Raw genomic sequence first — 22,279 nt, forward strand, 5'->3', positions numbered from 1 at the left:
GAATTGTGAAAGTCAGTTTATTCTTGTTTATACACTGCAGTCTATCCCTAATATTTGCTAGACTGTATGCATACTGAGTTATAAAGATCACTGTAAAGCAATTGCTTTCACTTACAAAATAGTTGTTTTACTTTGTTCTTCTCTAAAATCTTGACATAAAATAACTCATAGAAATAGCTGCCTACATGCCATAAATGTAAGATGTGACTAATCATTTCTGATATCATTTAAGGAAGATAATGTACTTAGAGCAAGTGGGAATAAGAGTAGTGTGTGCATTGATTATACAAGGACCTCATGTACTTCAAGCAGATACAACTTAGAAAAATATACCTACATGGTAACTTAAATGGGATTAATCCAATACTGAATACTGTCCCAAAGAACCATGAAAACATCTAACCATAATTCTTCTACTACTGTTCATATTTATAAAGGTAAATTAAAAATAATTCTGAATAATCAAATCATTTAGAAATCCACCCAAGGAATTTTCACCTGAAGTTTTTTTTTTCTTTCCTGGAAGAAAAATATGCATACAAGGCTATTTAAATATGATTAACTCTCTAAGCATGCTCAGTTCAGAGTCCTTCTTCTGACTAATCATATTTGAAAATGAAGGTCGCTGACTCTGAGAACTGAGAGAGGAAATGCTGCTGAAATCTGAGCTCCTACCCATCTTCTCTTTGACCTCTCTGCTCCTCCCACCTGCACACATGCATGGTGGGCCTGGGAGGGAAGAAGAATCACTAAGGAAGCACTGGGTGTACATGTGTGGCCAGGGCTCTGCAGTTCCAGCCCACTTTGTGTTATGATCCTCTCCTGTGCATATTGGTAACTCTGCCCTTCCTCCTGCTGTGCCCTCTTGTTCTGAATGCCTACTGCTAGGCCCAGCTCAAGTACCAGAATATGTGCAGTGCATATTAACATCCCCCAACCCTTATCCCCAGACTGGAGCAATCTCCTCATTCCTCCTCTGGGTAAGGTGCCAGCGTAGGGTGCCAGTTCTACTCTGTGGTTTTGCCATCAGTCTATACCAAGTGCAGGTTTGGCTCAGATGCCATGTGGCTGTGTGGCCCTGGCAAGTCCCTTGCCATTCGGAGCCTTAAGTTCTTCTTTAAAATGGAATCACACTTGTGCCTAGCTTGAAACATTGAATAGTAAGATTGTGTCCATAAAGAAATTAGCATAGGACCTGGCACACGGAACTCCTCAAAGAATTGTAGCTATTGGATGGACTTTGTTGAAGTGGTTGTGTGTCTTTCTTCTTTACAGAGATGTCATTTTACACACACACACACACACACACACACACACACACACACATATACAGTATCTGACATGGAGTCGATGATCAAGAAATATTTGCTTAGTATATGAAATAAGTTTCAAGTGGCAGTTGTGAGTGAACAGCGGGAATTTTCCGAGTTTTTTTGGAAAAGCTGCTTGTCCTGACACCTTCTTTCCTTGTGTCTCCTGGAGTTCCTGTTATCGTTAGTAGTTCAGACCTCTAGAAGGAGACTACCAAGATGCGGCAGATGTCTTTGTTTGGGGCTCATTTCTTCATTCAGCACTCATTCTAAAGTCCTCCAGGGCTCCTCCTGTATGTCCAGGCACAGCTTTCCATCTGAAAGGCAGGTCCCGTCACACTGCTGAAAGTGAATCTATCTGTGCGTACTGTCACAAAGAGAGCGGAGTCCGTGTTTTACCATATTTCTTATGTCTCTTTCTTTGTCTGGGCTATCAGGGGCTTTTCATTTATCTTTCCAGTCAAGAAAATTTTCCTTGAATCACCCATGGCTATTTATCTTAAGCTAAAACTTCAAAATGAACAAGTAAAGATACTGAGGTTATTTACTGGTCAATGTCACATTATGGAACAGAGTAATGAGACGTGGCTAGAGCAGAAACTGCCCACAGAAGAGCTCAAAGGAGAATAAAAACCCTGCATGAACTGTGAACTCCTTGAGGGTCCTAGATCCTGCTGGGTCCTCCTGAATACTGAGAACATTTGTTTAATTGTTGAGTCACTGTCTGTTGGATACTGATACCTGAATCACATTTTCCAGAATCTAAAACACAGAAGCACCTTACAATATGTGAGTAAATGGTTAGGAAAACTTGACAATGTTTTCCCACTTATGTATGTTAAGAATGATTCTACTAAATCCAATTAATTTTAAAGGTTTTTTTTTTTGTTCTTCAGTGACTCATTTCAGATTTGTTGAAAGGGAAAGATGTTTTACCTTGATTTTGACTCATACTCTGGGGGGATTAAGGATTTAGTGACTAAAGTTAACTGTCATCAAAGCGGTTGGAAATAATTAATAACACCTATAGTTTTATTCTTTGTATTACTTTGTGATGGAAAATCTTAAAGAGAAAAAAAATGTAGAAAGCAAAAAAGTCTACCGTGAATAATCAGTACAGGTATTTAAGGAGAGAGGTGAAACGGATTTTCTAAGAAATACCGATTGCATAATATGGTGTGTCACATTTTCCTAAGGAGGGCACACAGTAGAACCTAAGAGTCTCTTATGATATAACTCAGCTGGCAGCAGCAAACACCAATTCTGTAAATCATTCGAGGCTATTTCCCTGATGCTCAAATCCACACTGCCCAGCATCTACATTGAGGTAGAACTTTATAACCCTTGGGGTCAGAAAACAATGAAGACAGAAGGGAGGTTTGGAAAATCCCCCTCCATCCCCCATCCCCCATCCCCCACAACCAAGAAAGTAAAATAGGGAAAAGGGAGAAAAGACAAATGATAAAGGGAAGGTGTAGTGTCTTAGAAGATGGGAACTTGAAAACCTCTTTCCTGATGGGAGTTGCTTCCTTGCTGGTGTGGAAATGCCACAGACATGTGGTGACAAACCATCGGACTTTATTTTGCACACAAATCTACTTAAAACACACCGTGATTTATTTTTTACAACAGCTTTATTGAGGTATGATTCATGTTCAATACATCTCGCCCACTTACAGTGCACAATTCAATGATTTTTAGGATATTCACAGAATTGTGCGACCGTCATTACAATCAATTTTAGAACATTTTTGTCACCCCAGAAATAAATCCCATACCCATTAGCAGCCCCATAATTCACTTTTATTCAAACATAAAAAGAAAAATTTGATATTTATAAACCTGGATTCACAATATAGTCATTTTGTTTTACAAAAGTACTGTTATAATTACAGTTAAAACAACCATGACTTCTTATAGCTCTTACCAGGAAATAGTAACATGAAAGTTTGGAAGGTTTTTTTGAAAATTATAGATAATCCAGTTTGGCTATTTGTCAATATATATTTTTTTAATTCATAAAATTGAACATTGTAGGCTGTTTCCTTGGAACAAACTCGACTGTAGAGTCTACCTAATTCAAATGCACTCTTGGTCATTTCTAATAACCTATAATGTCACCCACTTAATGAGAACATACCTTGAAAATACTTTGTGACCTTTTGTTTACATATCCTATGGAATCATCTCTTTTTAATAATTATTTCCAAGGACCTACAAAATAAAATGTTGACCAATCAGAATGCAAAACAACTAATTCTATATGGCAAAACATTTTAAAAATTAAAGTCAGAAGATGAAGAAAAAAATACTAGTCAGAGAATGTGATCTACAAAAAACTGAATTTCAAAATATCTGAAGAATGTTTGCCAATCAATAAAGATAAGGCCAAGCATGGTGGCTCACGCCCGGAATCCCAGCATCTTGGGAGGCTGAGACAGAAGAATCACGAGTTCAAAGCCACCTCCAGCAAAAGCAAGGTGCCAAGCAACTCAGTGAGACCCTGTCTCTAATAAAAAATACAAAATAGGGCTGGGGATGAGGCTCAATGGTCCAGTGCCCCAGAGTTCAATTCCTGGTACCCATCCCCGCAAAAATAAATAAAGATAAAGACAAACAACAGAAAAAAATGGATGAAGGACCTTAATTGTTTATAAGAGAAAAAATCTAATTCACTTATTAAACATATAGGAGGGAAGTTTTCAATTCACCAATTAGTAAAGAAATGTAAATTAATGAAACAGTGAAATCCCATTTTTACTCAACAGATAAAGAAAGTTCTGAAACCAGAGAGAAGCTCAGTCTCATACAAAGTTAATGAGAATGTGAATAGTGCCAAATAATACCAATCTAAAAATTTTAAAGGCACATCTGTCTTTTATCATTTATTCAACATCTCTGTCTCTACAATTTTTCCCCAAAAGTATATGAAGGTTTACAGCAGTTTATTTATAATCATAAAAATCTAGAGGAAAAAGTAAAAGCCATCAGTAGAAATCTAGCTAAACAAATTATGATACATATGTTTAAAGAAATACCTTACTGTCACTAATAAGAATTAGGTCAATTTACATTAGTTAATATGGTAAATTGTTAAATATGCATTTTTAAATGGGGAAAAATAAAGGTATCAAAATTATATATCACGTTAAATACAAAAGAACACAACCAAGTATGTATGCAATATGTATTGATGCATATTTTTGTATGCTTATAGATGCACTGACTTTTGCAGGATGGGTGGTGGTGGGATGGGTACTAGGGATTGAACTCAGGGCACTCAACCACTGAGCCACATCTCCAGCCCTGTTTTGTATTTTATTTAGAGACAGGTCTCACTGAGTTGCTTAGTGCCTCACCGTTGCTGAGGCTGGCTTTGAACTCTTTATCCTTCTGCCTTGGCCTCCCAAGCCTCTGGGATTACAGGCATTTGCCACCACACCTGGCCTGCACTGACATTTTATAATAGACATCCCATAAACTCATTATTACCCCTATTTACCACTGGCATGCTGAATGAAGAGTTTAAGGAAGTAAGAGAGAGACAGATTTTTTTCTTTATGTCTTTCTGTACGATTTGAATTGATTCTAGAAAAAATTTCACTTTTAAATTTAAGAACATTTTCACATTTCAAAAGCAATACTTGTATATTAGAGAAAATTAGACAAGTATTAAAATATGAAGAAAAAAATGCATTGACCTGGCAGGAGTCCTTAAAACCTGTCCATAGACATCCTTTTGAAATGTTTCATTGTATACACATGCACCTATCCTCTCTGTTTAATAACTTGCTTTTCTTATAAACATTTCATGTCATTAAATATTCTTTTACAGTATATATCATTATTAATGGACTATTGTAGCTACAATACATTTTTTTTCTTTGTTTCCTTTATGAATAGAAAAGAAAAGATTTGGGAGAAAGCAGTAATCAAGGTGATAAAAAAGGTTTATAAAAATAAGAAGAAGTGTTAGAGATGAGGTTTGGGCAGTGATTCAGGGAATTGAAACTCAAGTTCCTTCATAAGAAAAATGATGGAAAAAATCAAAATCACACAAGATGTCTTCTGCTATATTCCTAACTTAAAAGTAATTTAAATAATTAAAATTTTTATCAGGTACATGACGTGTCAAGGATGAAGAAACCAAGATTATTCGTTCTAACAACAAAAGCATACTTTAAAAAATTATCTAAATAAACCTCCACTAATATTTTTGGAAAGGAAAATAATCCTTTTCATTTGAAACTGAGCATCGTTGAACATGGCTTGACACTTCATTCTTTGTTTTGGAAATAAAGGGCCAAATTTGGCCCCCCCCCCCCGTCCCCCCCCAAAAAAAATATATATATTTACCTTGCGATTTACTTACAATTGAATTTGCCATAAAAATATAAGTTTACCTTGCAGTTTACTTACAATTTCAATTAATTGAGTAAATATTTGAAGATTTGAACTTCAGTTGTCTACTGAAGTCATTTTGTGAATCTTTTGGCTAGAGATGGGTGGATTGAATAATGCCTCTGTGGATTGCCATCATGACTCATTTGTTTGATGGCTGAGGGCCAAATGCAAATCAAATATCATCTGATTCAGGAGGTCTGGCTGCAAATCAACTATAATATCTCCCTTCTAACCAGATCCTTTTCACTGAAAGACCACAATCCCTCCCAAATCCTATATACTGTCATATTAGATGTCCGCCTGCATATGATGACAATATTTATTAGTCTTGAAATGCTATAACCCAGGACTTACATAAGTACTGCATGGGGAATTCATTTCAAGCCACATTTGACCCTTGTTGTAAAGGTGATCTTCAAATAGATTTAAGGGAAATAAATCAAGTTTTCAACCCAAAGTCTACTTTCTCCTAATAAAAAAGAAAAGAGGCTTTAGATGTTTCCAACCTTTTTCTTCACTTCAGAATTGAAGATTAATCACATGGAGCCAGAAATTTAATTTAATGCCTGTCATTTGGAATAGAAGGGGAAATAGATAAATGGCTTATAAGGAGGGTCCTTTAAAATTAAACTATATAATCAAGCATTTTATTAATCTGAAGGATACTTCTCAGTAAAAGGAAAGTCAAGTAACAGGATGAGTCTGAGAAACAGGATAATATTACACTTTTTGGCAAAGTTAAGAAAGAAAATTCTAAGTTTTTAGAGTAAGACACCCAGAATTATCTACCAGAATTGTCTTACTCTTACAATGTCTCCCTTACCTTGCATAAGTGTGGAAGAATTGAGAAGGAAGAAGTTGTTTAGAAATTACTTGACTCCAGAACTTTGTCATTCATAAATTCTCATCCAGCATATACTTTTTTGGTATATTTTTATGTCCTGAAAAAATAGCCAAGCTACATAGTGATTAAATTATGTTTATGAAATCATAGGTCATTGTCCCCTTGGGTTTTCACATAATGAGAAACTAGAAGTTCTCCTTTAAAAATGACGACATGTTGGCCCCTCTCCCCAAACCAGAATTTCCAAATTTCCCATTTGTTCATCGTTCTTCCCCTTTACTGGCAGTGCTTCCTTGAAAGTGACATCAGCTGGAAGCAAGGTGAAAGGGCAAGGTTGAGAAACAGGTGCAGCCACTCTTGAGGCCTGTGAGCAACCAGATCACACAAACACGCGAGTCCAGCCCAATTCCGAGAAATTCACCAAGGATGCTCTCAAAATGATCTGGCCATTTTCAGGTGTTCACCTCACCTCACTCACTCAAACAGGGCACCCGTGACACCTGGACCACCTGTAATTTCCCCACATTATTACTTGAACATGTAGCGCTATTGACCTGTATGTCACTTAGGGACTGCCAACAGTAGAGAGCAGGGTTTGCTGAAGGAGGCACACTCTCACTTTGCCAAAACCATAAGCAACTCAGAAATATTGCTCCTTTCTGACTGTGCCGCAGGGCAGCATTTAGGAGAAAATGGTATTCAGCTGAGGACAGAGGGCCCCGAAGAATTGAAGGGGGAGTGTCTAGAGAGGAGTTTATAATCTAAGATCTGAGCAAGTGTAGTTCCTGGAACTTAGCTTTGCTTAAACCCGTGAGACTTTGTCTCTGGGTTTTTACAATTTTTTTAATCCTATTTAATCTTTAAATGAAATCACCTAACTTGCTGTTTTCTCTGGAGCAGCAGAAGAGTCAGGAAGCTACCTACAGACTTCACAAAAGCGGTCCTAACACGTGGGCGTTGTCTGGTTCCTGTGCTGAGTTATGAAAAAAAAAAAAAACAGGAAAGATTTATTTCATCCCTGTTTCTGGGGTTCCCTCATGCTGCTTTCTTCAAAGAGTACCCTAGAAACCCACAGGCATAAGTGATTCACAGAAAACTAATTTATATGCAGCACTTAGTGTCGCTGGTGGATCTCCCTGGTGACACTCTTCAGAATGTTCTTAGAAAAGAAGCACTGCTTGGGCAGCATCAATGGGGAACTAACACCCTTTGTTTCTTCAGGGTAGGTACTTCTGTAATACCTCAAGAGTTCATTCATTCCAAAGCCTTCTAATACTTAGAAAAATGTCTAAACCAATGCCGGAAAATGTGGCCGGCTGCCATACTTTTCAGTATCCCCTTGGAGGGAAATCAAGCCTTCTTAAGAACCTGCTTAGCCATTATTATTTAGCTGTCAATGAGGCCTAACAGAACTACTGCTACAATTTTAATTCCTTCCTTTGGGTGGTACTGTTCTTTTAGGTACAGAACCCCTTCATCATCATAATAATTATTTATGATAGAAAAGTAATCGCAAAATACATTCAAAATTTGACTAGTATGCACCATAGAATTATGAGTTTCTCATTGCTTTTCCTTTATAAATCTCTGATTATTTTCATTTCTATATCTTGGGGTCACAAACCTGAAGACTGAATTATAGAGAGAAAAAATATAACTTTGAAGGCATTAGGTAGAGTATGCCTAATTCAGTTCCTCATTTATTGTGTTCTGCCAAAAACATTTGTATACCTCTCTTCCCTGAAATAGGTGAGTTTACCAATCTCTATGCTTGTCCCTATTCTTCGAAGCTAAACTCTTAATTTGCTAAGAGCCATAGCCAAGTAGTATGATGCATGGCATTTTGGGTTGAAAGGTGACGCCAGCAAGCCATTGAGATGATATGATTATGTTAAGATCTGCATTCTTATGGATATTAGACCCCTGCTATCCACCTCTGCCTGCTAAGGGACCCCTGGAGAGTTCCCATTGGTTGGGGAAGTGCAGTAAGAGGGAATTCCGGAGGAGGGACTTCCTGTTGGCATGTCGGGAGAATGCAGCGTGTCGGTCGATATATTTCCCGGGAGTGTAAGGGGCATTGGTGGCAGTTTCAAAAATAAAGTTTGTTCCTGTTTGAGTGGCTCTTGATTTTGTGCCCAGCCAGACTGCAGCATTAATTAAATCCTATACCAACAAGACTTTGCTTCGATGTAGATTTACTTCAGAATTCTGTAGCATCCTTCTATCACTTTATAACCATATAACTTCAGCTTGCTGTTTGTGATCACACTCTAATTATTTTCTTCTGCACAAGAATCTGAATGTTTGTTTATTCCTGGTCTTATAGTTAGGGTTTTGTTCTTGGCTTCCCAATTGAATTTTTTTTTAAATTTTTCCTCCAGGATATGATTCCTTGAGATGAGTTCAGGCTTAAAGATGGTTTTGGTTGGAGAATTTTCTTCCCCAATCTTGTCTTTACCTCAAGAAAAGAAAGCAATTACCTCAAAGTCTGATGTACCCCATGCAGACTCTGAATTGGAGATCCTTTCTTGGGATAAGGCCAGGTTTTCTTATCTTTAAACACAAATACCTTTCCTGATGGACAACCTCTGTTCTTAATCAAGTTTTATGTCCTCTTCCCAGAACATCTGGATGAGAACATGTATCTTTTTTGGAAATTTCTTTTATACATAAGCACTTCCTCCCACAAGAACCTGGTCCTTTTGTTTTCATTGACCTGGTGATACCTGAAGAAGACAGGCCCACCATGTATGGTGCCCTTCCTAACTGACCCATAGAATTGCTTTGAATGTGTATGTTCCAGTAAAGCAATTCTCCCAAATCTCCCTTACTCCCAGAGTCAGCCAAGGTATTATTTAAAATATCAATTTCCAGACCCACAGCATCATGACATCTGGGAAAGGACTTGGGAAGTTCAGTATTTATCAGTAATCTCCAAGTGATGTTTATCAACAGGGAAGTCTGGAAATCCTACCATAAAATACTGTTCTCTAGATAAGATCTTTAACTCTGTAATCCCTTCTAGAGTTTCAAATTTTTATTTATTAACATCTATGGTGCTGCTTCTCAAGTTATTTCTTAAATTCCAGAATCATGAGCCTCATTAAGAGCCAGATGCCTGGCCTATCAGATTGTGGTCTCTGGGGACTGGGTCCAGGATCTGTTTGTTGTTTCTTCACATGCTTCCACAAACCATCCTTATTCTCTTTAATATTGGGTTTCCACTAGTATAAGGGCCCCCTCCATAGTTCTAGAGCATTTCTTCTCAGGCCTTAACATGAACATGAAGTACATTATGTATTCTGATTCAGCAGGTCTGGAATGGGACCTGAGACTTGTCAAGTTCCCAGGTGTTGCTGTTCCTACTGGTCCATGGACCACACAAGCAGCAAGATGCTGGAGAGCTTTCCCAACCAGAATGGCCCAAACTACTGGACAGCACAGAACCTGGGATTATATTAATGGAAGAGGAATGGACCCAATTGTTATCCAAACTGTAACCAGTCATTGTCTCATTAAATGGAGAGAGGATAATTTAAAAAGCAGTTATCCTTTGCGAATGATATACCTGGAGTTCTCAACCACCGTAACCGTGTGCTGTCAAAAACTCCAGACCATTTACCTTTTCCAGGGAACCCCTTCCTGCCCACCTGGTCCTTGATCCACTTGAGCCTATACTAGGTACCTGAGCTTCAAGGTCCCTGGACCAAATATTTTCTTTGGTCTTTTTTCTTTTTTGCATAAGTAGGAAGATAGAATCAGCCAAATGGGGCCTTGCCCCCAGAAAGAGCTATCAAATATTATTTCAGCTCATACTTTATGTTCTTTTTTGTTCTTATTTGTTTCCTTTTCTTTTCTCTAGGAGAAATTCTTATAGGTTTCTTCACAGTTCTTGCTTAGTTTATTTATTTCTTATCTATCTTTCAGGTCCTTCCCATCTTATAGCTAATGAAAACCAAGTATATGTGAGTTGTCTGTAAATAAGGCAACTTATTCCAAAGTCTACTTTTGGCTGGGTATCAGGATGATAGTTTATTGGTTTTCCAGATTTGGGGGCTGGGATGAAATCAGAAATAGGACAGATATCTGTAGCTCTTTTCAAGACTGATTAGTATTGTTAATTTATCTCCTCATACTTTAACAGTACTTTTTTTTCCCCAAATGCCACAATGCACAATTAATTCAAACTCTGAATTCCTTTTCAAAATGTTCTTTATCCATATACCAGAGAATGACAGATTCTTTCTGGTCTGCAGAAGCACATCCTTGGGATCCTTTGGGGTTTTGATTTTTTTTTTAAATGTTTCACATCTCACCTCCAGTGATTCAAATTCAGGAGGTACAACGAAGAGCAAGGAACCTGCATTTTTAAAAGGCTGACCTCTATCCTGCAGGAAGCCTGTAGGTGTGGGAGACTCAGTCTCTCTTTCATGTGGGCACACGAAGCTACTTCACTGTCAGGCCTCTCAACAGGTCTCACCAGTACAACTGACAAAGGGCATGAACATTGGAACTATCCTATGCCAATCCCCATCCTCAAGCTGTGTGGACTCCATCCCCTCATCAAATCCCAAGTCATTTTCTTCCATCTACTTCTGTTTACCTCCACCCAAGACCACGGCGCCACCCTGCAATGAGCCCCTTTGAAATCTCCCACAGTGTCCAGAGGGATCTCTTGGAGCATGAGTTAGATCATACCACTGCCTTTGCTTAAACCCTTCTATAATTTCACATCTGACTTAGAGTGAAAGGCAAGCCCCCCATTTGATCTTCACAGTTCTGTCTCAATCTGACCCCTGCCTTCCCCTCTTCTCTCTCATTTACTCATGACTGGCTTCTTCCTGGATCTGGAGCTTAACTTCAACGTCCTCTCTGCCAAGAGACCTTCTGTGACCACCAGTGTAGAGAAACCACTCACTTAGCCATCCCCTCTTACAACATCCTTTTAATTCTTGGCAAAACACTTTAAAAAATCAGCTCTTATTCCAGTTTTTGTTTGTTTAAGGTCCATATTCTCCTTTAGATAGATTCTATGACAGCAGATAACCTTGTCTACTGATTTACTACTGTATCGCAGCACCTAAAACTGCAGAGACTTGGGAGATATTTACAAAAGGAATACATTTAAGTTGAACGTGGAAGTAGGAGCAGAAGTTTGCCAGGTAAGGTAGTAGTAGGGAGAAAGTGTTCCTTGTGCAGGAAAATTAATGTTCTGCTGCCTGGAAGTGGGAGGATACTTAACACATTTTAAAAAACGAAAACAACTTAACACCCTAGGCTTTGCTAAGGATATTCCAAAAGAACAACAAGGAGTCCTACAAAAGTTCTAGGAAATGGAGTAACAACATACTTCTTGACAAAAATTTTCAAAAATGGTTGGACAAAAGTTATGTTTTTTATGCTGTAGTCTATTATATAACCACCACCAAAAGATATCAACCTGTAAATATTACCTTATTTAGTAAAAGGGTCATTGCAGATATAAATAAGGATCTTGAGATGTGAAGAGATGGCCTTGGATTATCCAGGTGGGTTCCATGATATGTTATCACAATTCTCCACTTAAGAGAGAAGCAAAAGGAGTTGACACAGATACACAGAGAAGTCCATGTGAATATGGAGGCAGAGGCTTGAGTGATGCAGCCACAAGCCAAAGAATCCCTGGAGCCATAAGAAGAGATAAGACACAGGAGCTTCCCTTGTACCTTTGGAGAGCCAGTGGACTAGCTGACACCTAGATTGTATACTTCTGGCCTTTTAGAGTTCTGAGCAAATAAATTCCAGTCATTGTAAGCCACCAAGTTTGTGGTGATTTGTTACGGCAGCCACAAGAAACTAATGCATGCACTTTGTTAAGGAGACAGAAAGAAAGTGAGAGAGAGAGGGAAGAGAAATTCAGATGGCTTGCGTCATTATGCACATTGGTCTATCCACAGAGTTCAGGCCTGAAGTGAGTATAGATGGGTGATATTCACCTGTTCTTTCCTCCATCAGCCTTCTTTCCCTTCTGCACCATTGTCGTTAAGTCTAGTGGGTAAAGGAAAGTCTGTTTCATGCACTGTGCCCTTCAATTCAAGTTGGCTACTTTATTTTGTCTCAGCTGAAGAAATGATGTCTGTCCCAGTGCTAGAGGAAAAATTGGCAGAAAGATGATATGCTTATTTCCATAAAGATGATATACTCATTTATTTTGTGCCAAGGTGGCACAAAAACATGAGCATAAGGGATCCAAGGTATGAGTGCAAAAGAGATTTCCTGCACCATGGTACCCCATGCTCCAATCACAGCTGTGGGAGAGCCATGTGTATTGTGGAAATACATGAAGATCAACCAAGGGACAAGAGTTAAGGCTATTTATCCAGCATTTACTACAGCAGGGAGTCAGTCATCAGTATTTTCAAAGACTTAAAGGCAGTCAGAACATGAGAAGGCTTTGTAGAGGAAGAAAGGGAAAGCTTAGCTGTGTCCTAGTGGAAGTTATGGTATGGGGAGGCTGCCGGCAGGCTGTCTAGGAGTGGGGCATCCTTTGGGATTGGTTAGGGTGCATACATGGCTTTTCTGGTTGGTCCCAACTTGGAGGTAGGGACAAAATGGAACTCTTAGTTGCTCATTAGGTCCCAGCCATTTGAGACTGATTGTTACAGGAGCTATTGTTAGCTTCCTAGATTGTTACCAGTCTGACTTCAGTTATAAATCTGACTTCAAATATGCTACCTTTCTGGGTGGTTATCATAGCAAAGGGGTTGGTTTTTTCCTGGCAGGTTGCTGCAGATTGTGGGTCAAAGTTCTGTTTTTTAATATGAGCTGGCCATTTTCCATCTGTGTCTTCCGTCACTCGGTGCTCTGACTTCAGTGAAGACTAAGAAAGCACTGCAGTTGGCCTGAATGATGTGGAATACATGGCCCTTTGGGAAGAAAGGCCCTGGGCATCTGTGATTTGTTCAAACATTTCACTGAAGATGTGCAGGACTTTTTTATAAGAAGCTCAGAGCCACCCAGGAGGGGCTACTCAATTATAGTAACTGATGTACCTTCCAAAAGATGAAGAAAACTGTTGGAAAAGCTGCATCAGCCAATGGAAAGGCAGCTGGCCCTGAGTGAACCGCTGAGGACAGTGGCAGAGAAAATAATGGCTGCTCTCTGGGACATCTGTACTACTGTGGTTGGGTTTTGATGGGGAAAACAAACAACAGACTTGTATTTCAGATTCAGAAGGGCAAGATCCTGAGTTGCCAGGAGACAAAGGGCACATGACTCTTGTTCTGAAGCAGTTCTGCCAGACGTAATGAGTAAGGTTACAAATCCCCATGACTCAATAGGTAAGAAAAAAATCTCCTGTGTTGGTGCTGGCACGCATCCAAAAAGGCCTGGGAGTACTGTTTTGGGGTCATTGCAGAAGTCAGCTGGCATCTGGAATGAAAAAGTCTTGTCTGAGAGTGAAGCTGATCCTAGCACTTCTGCAATGCTCAGGCTTGCGCAGCATGGAGTGGAAGTCATCTTTCTCTACCCTTTGCCCCCATGATCTCCTCCACCTCCAAACTTAGAAACCTTCAGTATTTCAAGGCCCCATGCTCCTGTGATCTCAGGGATGGGTAAAGCAGTGGATGCCAATCCCCGTCATAACAGACTATTGAAGATCTTCAACATTGCAAATTGTATCCCCCCTGAAACTATCAATTCCTGTTGGCCAAACCTGCAGAAAGAATGTGGGAAATGCATTGTTTAGCGATCCAGGATGGTGGCCTCATTAACACCATCAAGGAAGAACTAGGGGCTTGGGTTTTGGCTCAGTGGTAGAACACTTGCTTAGCATGTGTGAGGCCCTGGGTTTGATTCTTAGCACCACATATAAATAAATAAAATAAATGTCCATTGACAACTGAAAAAATATTTTAAAAAAAGAATTAATGGAGGGCTCCATAGGGAAGTATTTGCCTAATGAAGACATCCCGCATTGGTTCACGATCAGTAGCACTATTTCCCCACCAGGGGAAATTTGTTTAGCTTCCTGGATTGTTACCAGTTTGACTTCAGTTATAAATCTGACTTCAAATATATGTTACCTTCCTGGGTGGTTTTCATAGCAAAGGGGTTGGCCATGTGAGAGGACATTTATGGTCATCCCAGCTAAGGTGCTACTCGTATGCAGTGGATAGAGGCCCAGGGTGCTACTAGTAACTAGCACTATGCAGTGTTTTTAACATGTGGGAGGAAGGAAAGCACAGCAAGGATAGCATCAATTTCAGAAAATGAAGATCTAGTAGAGCTAGGAACAAGGCAGCTTTTCTTGCCTGGTATTGGAGGCCTCCTCTTTATCTACTTTCCCCTAGGGTTGAAACTCAGGCATGGCCAGAGAAGCCAACTGGGACCATGTGGATGACATAAGTAAGAGTAGGATCCTGGGTAACCAGGCAGTCTCTTGGAGCAAAACCATCTACCGGCTCAGGATCCTCATGCACCTCTGGACTATTATGTAGGAGAAAATTAACTTTTCTCTTTTGTGACTGCTAGGGAAAAGGAAAGTATTCAGAAAGGAAAATCACTCATGATATCAAAAATAGTAGATCTGAGTAGTGATCTTGAGATGTCGATACAGAAAATGCCAATGCCACAAAGCCTTCTGCAGATGTTATGTAACTTATCAGCTCCCAGCCAGTGCGCAGGAGCCACGTGGTGCGGGGACACGTGGGCGCCAGCTGGAGTGCTTAGCTGGTGTTCTGAAAGCTGTGCTGGGCTGGTTGAGGTGCTGGTTTAGACACACGTGCCAGTATTTTTAGAAGGTGCTTTTAAAATCTCAGTTTGGGGGGCTTTACTCTCCTGTTAAGCCACTCTGATTGATTCCTTTACTTCCACCTCAGTCTGCTCCAGACCTCCCTTTTAAAGAGCTGTGTTTTAAAATGTCTTGATTTTGATTGCTTTTATTCCCAGACATGCTACATATGGAGGTTAGGGAAGCAGCACTTGTTCCAAACCCCACAGGCAGTAGCAATGGGGAGTCTTGGTGTTGTGTTAGGGCTGACTGAGAAACCAGGTGGAGTACCAACTTAGGACAGGCCTGTCTTTGCTAGAAGCTGGGAAGGGGCACACTGACCCTTCCTGCAAAGAGCCTACGTTTGCCATAATGCCTCTGTGGAGTGTGAAAATCATTGTATTTCTATAGGAAGAGAACTTTAGTCATCAATTATACCAGGAATGCTCTGTTCAGCTCACCCACACAGGCAAGCTGGGGACTAATCAAGGGTAGAGGAAGCTCCAAAACTCCATGAAATAGGAAGTGGCAGATCCACCAGGCACTAGAGATGCTCAAGGGGAGCAGGGCAATCGCTTATGGAGACAGGAGGAGAGACTATTCTGAACCCAGGAGAGATTGGACTCGGTAATCACTGATAACCTTGATAGTCTCAAGGGTGCCTTCTGACTCAGAGAATATGAACATGTAAGGGCAACTTTTGGAGTAAGGAGAGCCAGGATTGCCAGTTCTCTCTTTTTGTCATTGAGTTTGTGCCATTTTTATAAAAAGTCTCCAGAACCAAATGTGCTTCCTGACTCTCTTGCACGTAGTGACAGAGGGGAATATGGTTCCATTTGGAGGCTTTGTACCTTTGCCAAATTAAGAGGAAGCTTGCCTTTGTAATCAGGATAGGGTAGAAAGCACAGAGCATTTTGACTGTTCCTAATGAATTCTTCTGGATGAACTTGAACCATCTCCTTAACAGCTCAGAACAGCTGAGTATGGAATAGACAAATTGAGAGGCCTCTGATAGACAGGGTGGTTTTTTCTGGCTTGTTTAAAAAGAGATTAGAGAAGTCAAAAAAAAAAATCTTATTTAAGGAGCATTTCCTAGTCAGCACGCAGCATATCACCAAGGTTGTCTAAAAACCCAGTCTAAAAACCTTTGTCTTGTTCAAGATTCTCCAAAAGGTACAAGCGGGCCCCTTTGGAGGCCTGAATGCTGTGTACTCAGGTAAGCTGCTGGTGCCTGCAGTAGAATTCTATAATCATTTTTATTCCTCATCACCTTCTGTAGCACTTCAGCCTACCTACCAACTGTTTCTGAGTGGGGGAAGGATCTGCCTAAATGGAGGTTCTCATGCCACCGGGAACATAGCCAAAGAATATGTTCCTCCTCCTCCCTATACATCACCATCTGGGTTGTCTCTCTAAATCTGTCCATCACAGAATGCCCATTTCTTGAGTGGCCTGTCTGAAGATGGGAAATGTTTTAATTTTCATCTGACCAGATCCCTAGAACATCTGTAAAGCTAATGTTAGCATAGACCATATGGAAAATATTACTTTCACCTCAAAGAGCTATGAATATACTTTCTAAAACAAAGATTTAACCATCTCTTCCTTGCCTGCTTTGCTTCTTATGGAAGGTTCAGTCACCAAAGAAACAATTCGTGTGTTTAGTATGATTTCCTATATGTAGGAGTCAGCTCTGAGTTACAGAGAAATATCAGAGGTGATTAACGTACGAAGACACAGTTCTGGTGGTTCCAGTACAAGATTGGGCAGTCCCTTTGCTTTGGACCTCAGATAAGGGCAGCACATCATAACAGGTGTACATGGTAGAGCCAACTGCTTATATCTCAAGCCTAGAAGCAGAGACAGAAGATAGCACCAGAATCCCACAAGCCCTTTCAAGGGCATGTCCCCAGTGATCCAAAGACCTTCTTATACCTCCTCCCAAGAGTTCCATTCTGGGGACCAAATCTTTAATACATAGACCTTTGGAGGATCACTCATTCACACCAGAGCCCTATATGGTCAGTTTTCCATCCATGAGTTTCGCCAATCAATCAAGGACCAGATTCAACCATCCATGTATCAAAACTAATTGGAAAAAAAAATTGCATCTACACTAAGCATAGAGACTTTTTTTTCCTCATATTTATTCCCTTAAAAAATGCAATATAACAACTATTTACATATCACAGTATCTTCAATATTATAAGTAAATCTAAAGATGATTTGAAGTATATAGGAAAATGTGTATAGATTATATGTAAATACTGTGCCCTTTCTTATAAGGGACATGAGTATCCATGGATTTGGGTATCCATGGGGGTCCATGGAACCAAAAACCTGCAGATACTAAGAGTTGTACTTTGGGTAGGCTGAGATCTTTAGAAGTCCAGAAGCTTCCCACAAGCACCTTACTGTGGTCTCTCAGTATTGTCTTTCTTAAGAAGTATCTGTGCTGTCCAGTATCTCCACAGCCAAAGAAAATGTAGCCCTCCAAGAGAATTAGTCAATAAAATTTAAGGGTGACAAAACTATCAGAATGAAGGGGTGATTGCCCCCAAAGGCAGACACCCACCCCTGTAAGAGAAGTACCACTTTCTTCCTTGCTGGAGGCAGTGAAAATATCCTTCGTGTGAACACAAAAGCTCTCTATTTACTGGCCATTTAGGTCATATTGTTTGCGGTGTCTCTAAATTGTGGTTTTCAGCTGGCAAAGATTTTGGCATTCTCTCCAAAGTAATTCAGCATTTGTTTTTCTTCTCTGCATTTTCATCATTACAAAATATAATTCCCACTTAAATTAATTAAAATACTTAAAATCTAAACTGTAATTGAAAAGAAAGACAGTGGAGCTCTTTTTTCCCTTCTAATTTATGACTTGGTGCTGCAATATTTTTTTTTAACTGGGTTCATGTTGACCCCAGGGTAGGGAAACAGTGGTTACTATAATTCTGTGTTGTTTCTGCTGCTGTTATTCATCCCAAGACTTTCAGAATTTTACTAATCCCTAATATGAATCATGAAGCCTCACTCTTACCCTGAAGGCAAGTGGTACAAGATTTGTAATATTTGTAATTATCTTTCAGACTCCATGATCCCCCAAGTGATTACTTCATTATAGCTCCACTTCTGAAAGTGTTCATTGTTTCTTTTTCTCTGATCCAATGCACATCCTGATAGAAAGTTTAGTTTCAGCATCTTTCATTTTTAATTGACTGTTGATATGAGAAATCGTTGTTTGCCATCCTTGCCGTGGTCCACCACCACCCACTCATCGGCCTCAGACCATGGACACTGATAGAAATGTCTCAGACTTTATTCACGTGGAACGGCATGTTTAGGCCACAACCTCAGCTGTCGGGGTAAGGAGAAAGCCACCAGCTCATGGGACATAGATTCTGATGCAAGTCATTTAGCCTTTCTGAGACTCAGTTTCCTCATCATTAAAGTGAAAGATTGGATTCGTTCAGTGAATGCTCAAGAGTTCACACATAGTAAGAGGGCCAATAGCAATTCAGACCAACACTTACTGAGCAGCTGTCCCAAACTTGTTAATATTCCAGGCACTAGTTGGTACCTTATGGACAGAGGGAATGGGAGGCCGACTAATAAATGAGTAATGATGATCAATTAATAGTATGATGAGAACTAAGTTCAAAAGAAGCCACAAGCCACGGTTGTAATAGAGGCACAGCATGAGCCCCCAAGTCCTTTTTAATCCTTCAGAAATCTAATGAAATAACTGCATTTGCTCTGCTAATGTAGCCTGAGCTTCCTGACTACAATTACTAGTATCCTTCTGGTAGTTAGAAAATACTAACTTAGTGTGGCAAGATTGGTTTTACTATGCTGATCTAGAGCCCTGGCTGCAACTAGCAATCTGGCACCTGTGACTATGAGATAAACCCTAAAATCAACTTCTTAACTCACGTTGCAGTCCAGAGATGACTGTTATTAACAATGGGAGCCATCTGGTACCTTTCTGTCTTAACTACTCATTCCCACTAACCAGACACTGGTCTTTTTAAATTATTTATTTTAAATTTATGTGACCTCTAAATATCCGTGACCTGAGACAAAATCTTATGGTCATCTTGCCCTTGTTATTGTCTTCATTTTTATTTAATATGAGAAACTCTATTGTTACTTAAGAACAATTCATTACACTAACTAACATTTTTCAAATGTGAGGTTTATGAAATAAAAATTAGCAAAAAAAGAGGGCTTGCTGGCACTCACACCCACCCAGAGAGACTCTGTGCACCACTACCAGGTGGTGTATGTTTCAGGTTCCAATTTTGAATTGTTCTGCATCTGCCTGCAGCTCTCAGTGCCTGGCACATGGTGGGCATTTGATGAAAATGTAACCAGCAGCATGCCCATGGATGGGCCCCATTATGGCCATTCAGTTTGGTTTTTAACATAATGCCAAAAGGCTGGTCAAATATCCAGAATGTCGCACAAACCCCAGGATGTGTTGTCAGGAAAGTGTCTTGAGGTTATTCAAGGTCACCTTCATATGTTCCAGAGCTCTGCTTTCTGAATTAAAATCTCATGGACACATCTGTAGGCATTATTGTTCCATGTGGATGGTCCTGGGGTTTCTGATCATAGCTTCTGCATTATTAATTCTGTTCTTGGCTATTCATCTTTAAATTTCTGCCAATATGCCCCTGTATGTGACTCTTCTTCTTTTTTTTTTTGCAGTATTATAGTTATATATATGTAGTCGTTTGGTTCATCTCAATAAATTTGAACATACATGGAATTGGATTTTATTTCATGTCCCTCCACTTTTCCCTCCCCTTCTCCCTTCTCTCATTCTACTTCCTCTGCTCTACTGATCTTCTTTTCACTCATCTATTTATTTATTTTTGATTGGTTATTTCTAATTATATATGAAGGTTAAATTCCTTGTGGCATATTTATATATGCTCATAACATGATATTTAAAAATTCATTTCTCATTTCCTCCCCTTTTCCAGCCCTCCGCTCTTGCTCTCAGTCTCCTTCTACTTTACTGATTTTTCTTAGATCTTTATGATATGACTTTCTATCCTTCTATCCTTTATTTTGCTCCAGTTACCACATGAGAGAAAACATTTGACCTTGATTTTCTGAGACTGGTTTATTTTACTTAGCATTATGTTCCCATTTCCATCCATTTACCGGTAAATGCCATAATTTCATTCTTCTTCGTGGCTAAGTTAAACTCTATTGATTTAGAATTCTTAATCCCTTCATCTGTTGGTGGGCATCTGAGTTGATTATAGTTTGGCTGTCGTGAATTGTGCTGCTGTACACATTGAGATGGCTCTATCCCTATAGAATACTGAGTTTAGTTCTCTTGGATAACATTTCTCCAAAGAAGAAAAACAAATGGTCAGCAACTGTATGATAAAATGTTCAATGTCTCTAGCAATTAGGGAAATCTAGCAAAACTCCACTAAGATTTTATCTAGCTCCAGTTAGAAGGGCAATTTTCAAGAATACAAACAGTAATAAATGCTGGTGAGGATGTGAGCAGAAAGGTGCACTCAAACATTGCTGGTGGGACTGCAGATTAACTAGTTACAACCACTCTGGAAAGCAGTATGGAGATTCCTCGAAAAACTAGAAATGGATCCACTATATGATCCTTCTTATTCTTTAAGAAATGAAATCTCCTGGAAAGGCTACCTGGGTGGGCCAAAATGGCCACAGTGGCCCAAATGACTGTTGGGGAAATCTGGGTAAGTGTGGCAATGCCCTAGTTTATTTTTCCTTGCTTTTGGCTATGAGGAAAAGCAGAGGAAACCACAAATACTAAAATCTAAAGGCAGAATTTTCCTTTTCCCTCTTTTTTTCCTCCACCTCCTTCATGAAATTCTTCCTCTTCTTTTTGCCCCAGTTCAATTCAATTCATGGGGCTTTTTCTCTTTGTCCTATCTCCTATTCAAGTCTTCCATTCTTTTTTTACTAAACAATATGAACCATTTTATTCAACAGCGTGGATAAGGAAAAGAATACCACATTCAAAAGGCTAGCGTGTTTCAACAACTACCTACAAAGATAAATATTTATGACATAATAGACTAAGGGATAAAATTTTAATGTAGAACGCTTTCATATGAACCAATTAGAAAAAAGAACATCTCAACTGCAAATGCACAAAGAACATGAATAAGTAATTGCAAAAGGAGAAATACGAATGGCCAATATGCATGTGGGAAAAAATGTACAATATTACTGGCAATCAAACCAATTCAGATTTTAAGCAATGAAGGTTTATATTTGTTTAAAAATTCACACACACTCACACACATAAAAATTTTCTTTAGAAAGATAACACCTAACATCAATGAGGAGTCAGGCAAGTGGTCATTCATGCTGTAGTGAAAGTATGATTTGGATCAAGTACTTTCTGGAGGATAATTTGTAAAGAGCTTTTAAAAAGTGCTTCTCTTTCAGCCCACCAAACCTATAGCATTCAGCAGATGTTTTTGAGCACCCGTAATGTGCCCTTCGTTTCTAGTTTCAAGTATCAGAGAACCAAATCTATCCTAAGGAAATAATCAATTAACTGCCCATTCATGTATAAAGAGTGTTACTGAGTAATTATGATAGTAAATATTGTAAGAAGGTTAAATGTCCAATGGTAGCAATTTGGTTAATTATGGTACCCCAGGCAATGAAATGCTTGGCAGCCATTAAATGACAGAGTGACAATGTTCACAAGATATTGTAGTATGAAAAAGGGCTGGTGAGAGATGAATATGTACAGATTAAATCCAATGTTGTTTAAATACACAAACGAGTAGGAAATTTTCTCAAGGTTTGTGTACTCCCCTCCTGCAAAAGAGTATTACTCAGTTGTGGAGTATTTGGGGTGTTTTCTAAAATATCCTTGGTATTTTTCTATCTATAGTGAACACCGATTATCATTATAAGCTAATAAATATTTTGTAATTATTAAGTGATTTCTTGAGAATA

General features: G+C 39.3%; 1 protein-coding gene across 4 annotated transcripts in view; it reads left to right on the forward strand.

The window, feature by feature from the left end:
- Positions 1 to 22,279, forward strand: part of Dclk1 (doublecortin like kinase 1) — a 328,262-nt gene that overhangs the window by 206,550 nt on the left and 99,433 nt on the right. The window lies entirely within an intron of this gene.

The sequence above is a fragment of the Ictidomys tridecemlineatus genome, chromosome 6 (assembly GCF_052094955.1).
Source record: "Ictidomys tridecemlineatus isolate mIctTri1 chromosome 6, mIctTri1.hap1, whole genome shotgun sequence".
NCBI lineage: Eukaryota > Metazoa > Chordata > Mammalia > Rodentia > Sciuridae > Ictidomys > Ictidomys tridecemlineatus.